At 52.9% G+C, this 5,000-nt stretch overlaps 1 non-coding gene across 1 annotated transcript in view; it reads right to left on the bottom strand.

Annotated features, from left to right (window-relative positions):
* Positions 1-824, bottom strand: part of LOC126151103 (small subunit ribosomal RNA) — a 1,909-nt gene extending 1,085 nt beyond the window's left edge. The window contains exon 1 of the ribosomal RNA XR_007531835.1: positions 1-824. This exon is cut by the window's left edge and continues 1,085 nt beyond it. This is a non-coding gene — a ribosomal RNA (small subunit ribosomal RNA).
* Between the last annotated feature and the right edge of the window lie 4,176 nt (positions 825-5,000).

Consider the following 5,000-nt stretch of genomic DNA (forward strand, 5'->3'; position numbering starts at 1 on the left):
CAGACACTCAATAAAGAGCACCTTGGTAGGATTTCAACGGGGTCCGCCTCGGGACGCACGAACACGCACGAGGCGGTCGCACGCCTTCGGCTCGCCCCACCGGCAGGACGTCCCACGATACATGCCAGTTAAACACCGACGGGCGGTGAACCAACAGCGTGGGACACAAATCCAACTACGAGCTTTTTAACCGCAACAACTTTAATATACGCTATTGGAGCTGGAATTACCGCGGCTGCTGGCACCAGACTTGCCCTCCAATAGATACTCGTTAAAGGATTTAAAGTGTACTCATTCCGATTACGGGGCCTCGGATGAGTCCCGTATCGTTATTTTTCGTCACTACCTCCCCGTGCCGGGAGTGGGTAATTTGCGCGCCTGCTGCCTTCCTTGGATGTGGTAGCCGTTTCTCAGGCTCCCTCTCCGGAATCGAACCCTGATTCCCCGTTACCCGTTACAACCATGGTAGGCGCAGAACCTACCATCGACAGTTGATAAGGCAGACATTTGAAAGATGCGTCGCCGGTACGAGGACCGTGCGATCAGCCCAAAGTTATTCAAAGTCACCAAGGCAAACGGACCGGACGAGCCGACCGATTGGTTTTGATCTAATAAAAGCGTCCCTTCCATCTCTGGTCGGGACTCTGTTTGCATGTATTAGCTCTAGAATTACCACAGTTATCCAAGTAACGTGGGTACGATCTAAGGAACCATAACTGATTTAATGAGCCATTCGCGGTTTCACCTTAATGCGGCTTGTACTGAGACATGCATGGCTTAATCTTTGAGACAAGCATATGACTACTGGCAGGATCAACCAGGGAGCTGCGTCAACTAGAGCTGAGCAGCCGGCCGCCCGGGAGTGTGTCCCAGGGGCCCGCGCGAACACGCAAGCGTCCGCTCAATTATTCTGCAAACAGGAGGAGGCTGAGCTCCCCTGCACAATACACCTCGAAACCCTCTCAGGTCCCGGCGGCGCGCAGCGCCGTCCTAAGTACTTGGTCGGGTTCGAGAGAGGCGCAATCGCCCGGAGTTAGGCGAGTAGACGCTTTAGGTGCGACCACCCGTGCTCCCAACTGAGCTTGCCGCTGCCGACAGAGGCCCGGGAGCGTGCTGTCGTGGCATTGCCGGCGGGAGACAACACGCGCCACCTACGGTGACCGGCAGCTCCAACGCCAGCGCCACAGAAGGGCAAAGGCCCCACGTGGGTGCCGAAGCGAACTCTCCCAGCACAGCGCACGTGCCAACACGTCTGCACAACTGCGATACAAACCACCAGCGAGAACCGCTGGGGCGACCGAGCAGCAGACGGCGTCGCGGCGCCGAGTGCCGGGCGGCGGCGCATCCTCAACGCACACAGTCCTCAGTCGGACCAGCACACTGCAGATGTCCACCGCGCTTCGCACCGGGCCCGCGAGGACCCACTTTGGCCGCCCGGCGCCGCGCGCAGGGTGCCCCGGCGCGCAGCTGCGCCGCCTGCCGCGTCCGTCGGCCGGCGCGCCTGCCACTGGGCGCCCCCACCAGCCGGCTGTAGCGCGTGCGCCCACGCACCGCGCGGCCAGCACGCCGGGCGGCCCCCCCTCACCGGCCGGGGACGGTCCCACCCAGCCACCGCCGCGTATCGCTTCACACACAGATTTGCCCTTACTGATTTACCTCCAGCAACAACAACCGCACCACAATGGGTTTACCAGTTGTTCATTTGCGTAACGTCACCAGCAAACGTAGACGTCCATCCCAGTTTGCAAATGCAACGATTATTGCATACCTGTCTGTTAGGTGTCACGACACACTACGTCTGCCCACATACACGCAACAAAATGTGCACGACTAGAGAACACGTGGGAGGTGGCCCCCTACGTATGCGATGTCCATTACGAGACCGACTGTCAACCAGCATCTGTACCATGTCGCAGATGTGGAACGCGGTGCACCATGCTATCACACTGTGTGAGAAGAGACGACTACGTTTGAATACACGCGCCACTACATCAACAGACGGCTCATGCTGATCGCCATCCAGGGCGTCCGTTAATCCCACACGTCTCTATGGCGTACCACACTGCAATGTAGCTGTTATGGGGAGACGGCACGTGGCTGAGTGCACAACATTTGGACCGTATGGTTCGCTGTTGTTGGGCGCAGTCGTTGTACGGTCACACATGTGCCACAGCGTATCATGCAGTACATACGGACCTATGTGCAGTACAATGTGAGGGTTAAGCTTACGACATCAGCGGACAGTGGACACAGGCCGTACCACGACGTAGACTGAGCGCTTCGACATGCGAATGCCAGTGAACAGCTGCGAAGGGCATTGAACACGCAAGCACCTGAACGACCAGCGTGCGAAGGCAGGGGGGAGGGTGGGGGCGATGTACATCCTGCAGTCGTCCACATTACAGTGTACAGCGGGAGCATGTAAAAAGTAAGCAACACTTGCGAAGTGTTGAACATGAAACGATACACAAGAGGGTGGGCGGTGCGAGTAGCGAACTATATTCAGAGGGTTGTGGTTAGACAACACTGGATTAATGTAACGTGTCATATGCCAATTACAGAGCAGGTTAAGGCACAACTTGGGTTAGGTTAAGGCACAACGTGGGTTAGGTTAAGGCACAACTTGGGTTAGGTTAAGGCACAACGTGGGTTAGGTTAAGGCACAACGTGGGTTAGGTTAAGGCACAACGTGGGTTAGGTTAAGGCACAACGTGGGTTAGGTTAAGGCACAACGTGGGTTAGGTTAAGGCACAACGTGGGTTAGGTTAAGGCACAACGTGGGTTAGGTTAAGGCACAACGTGGGTTAGGTTAAGGCACAACGTGGGTTAGGTTAAGGCACAACGTGGGTTAGGTTAAGGCACAACGTGGGTTAGGTTAAGGCACAACGTGGGTTAGGTTAAGGCACAACGTGGGTTAGGTTAAGGCACAACGTGGGTTAGGTTAAGGCACAACTTGGGTTAGGTTAAGGCACAACTTGGGTTAGGTTAAGGCACAACTTGGGTTAGGTTAAGGCACAACTTGGGTTAGGTTAAGGCACAACTTGGGTTAGGTTAAGGCACAACTTGGGTTAGGTTAAGGCACAACTTGGGTTAGGTTAAGGCACAACTTGGGTTAGGTTAAGGCACAACTTGGGTTAGGTTAAGGCACAACGTGGGTTAGGTTAAGGCACAACGTGGGTTAGGTTAAGGCACAACGTGGGTTAGGTTAAGGCACAACGTGGGTTAGGTTAAGGCACAACGTGGGTTAGGTTAAGGCACAACGTGGGTTAGGTTAAGGCACAACGTGGGTTAGGTTAAGGCACAACGTGGGTTAGGTTAAGGCACAACGTGGGTTAGGTTAAGGCACAACGTGGGTTAGGTTAAGGCACAACGTGGGTTAGGTTAAGGCACAACGTGGGTTAGGTTAAGGCACAACGTGGGTTAGGTTAAGGCACAACGTGGGTTAGGTTAAGGCACAACGTGGGTTAGGTTAAGGCACAACGTGGGTTAGGTTAAGGCACAACTTGGGTTAGGTTAAGGCACAACGTGGGTTAGGTTAAGGCACAACTTGGGTTAGGTTAAGGCACAACTTGGGTTAGGTTAAGGCACAACTTGGGTTAGGTTAAGGCACAACTTGGGTTAGGTTAAGGCACAACTTGGGTTAGGTTAAGGCACAACTTGGGTTAGGTTAAGGCACAACTTGGGTTAGGTTAAGGCACAACTTGGGTTAGGTTAAGGCACAACGTGGGTTAGGTTAAGGCACAACGTGGGTTAGGTTAAGGCACAACGTGGGTTAGGTTAAGGCACAACGTGGGTTAGGTTAAGGCACAACGTGGGTTAGGTTAAGGCACAACGTGGGTTAGGTTAAGGCACAACGTGGGTTAGGTTAAGGCACAACGTGGGTTAGGTTAAGGCACAACGTGGGTTAGGTTAAGGCACAACGTGGGTTAGGTTAAGGCACAACGTGGGTTAGGTTAAGGCACAACGTGGGTTAGGTTAAGGCACAACGTGGGTTAGGTTAAGGCACAACGTGGGTTAGGTTAAGGCACAACGTGGGTTAGGTTAAGGCACAACGTGGGTTAGGTTAAGGTAGAAATTGCGTTACATTGCGGTACAAATTGCGTTACATTGCGGTACAAATTGCGTTACATTGCGGTACAAATTGCGTTACATTGCGGTACAAATTGCGTTACATTGCGGTACAAATTGCGTTACATTGCGGTACAAATTGCGTTACATTGCGGTACAAATTGCGTTACATTGCGGTACAAATTGCGTTACATTGCGGTACAAATTGCGTTACATTGCGGTACAAATTGCGTTACATTGCGGTACAGATTGCGTTACATTGCGGTACACATTGCGTTACACATTGCGGTACACATTGCGTTACACATTGCGGTACACATTGCGTTACACATTGCGGTACACATTGCGGTACACATTGCGTTACACATTGCGTTACACATTGCGGTACACATTGCGGTACATTGCGGTACACATTGCGGTACATTGCGGTACACATTGCGTTACATTGCGGTACACATTGCGTTACATTGCGGTACACATTGCGTTACATTGCGGTACAAATTGCGTTACGAATTTGGTTAAGTTAAGGTGCAAAATGGGTTAGGTTAAGGTGCGAAATGGGTTGGATTACAGTACACAACGTGGTAAGAGAGTGTGTTGGGGGGGGGGGGGCCGAGGTTCGTTGGTAGTGATCATTGTAAGTGAATGTCTGAGGCAGCTTCAGTATGTCACAGCAGTTATGTCTCGTCAGGATGCGCTTTTCGCTCGTGACTGGAGGCGCGCCGCGTCTGTGGTTGCGGCAAGGGAGCGGCAGACCTGTGTGATTCATTCCTGCCATTGTTTCTGTGCCGTAACAGGAGGCAGTGTGGTGGTGTTGGGTGCACCCCTGTGTAGGACATGTGTGGGTGTTGGTGGCTTATCTGAGCAATTGTGGATGTCGGACGGGTGGGATATTCTATTTTAGAATTGGACCCCCTGGTGTGGTTATCATA

Source organism: Schistocerca cancellata, unplaced genomic scaffold (assembly GCF_023864275.1).
Source record: "Schistocerca cancellata isolate TAMUIC-IGC-003103 unplaced genomic scaffold, iqSchCanc2.1 HiC_scaffold_1040, whole genome shotgun sequence".
NCBI lineage: Eukaryota > Metazoa > Arthropoda > Insecta > Orthoptera > Acrididae > Schistocerca > Schistocerca cancellata.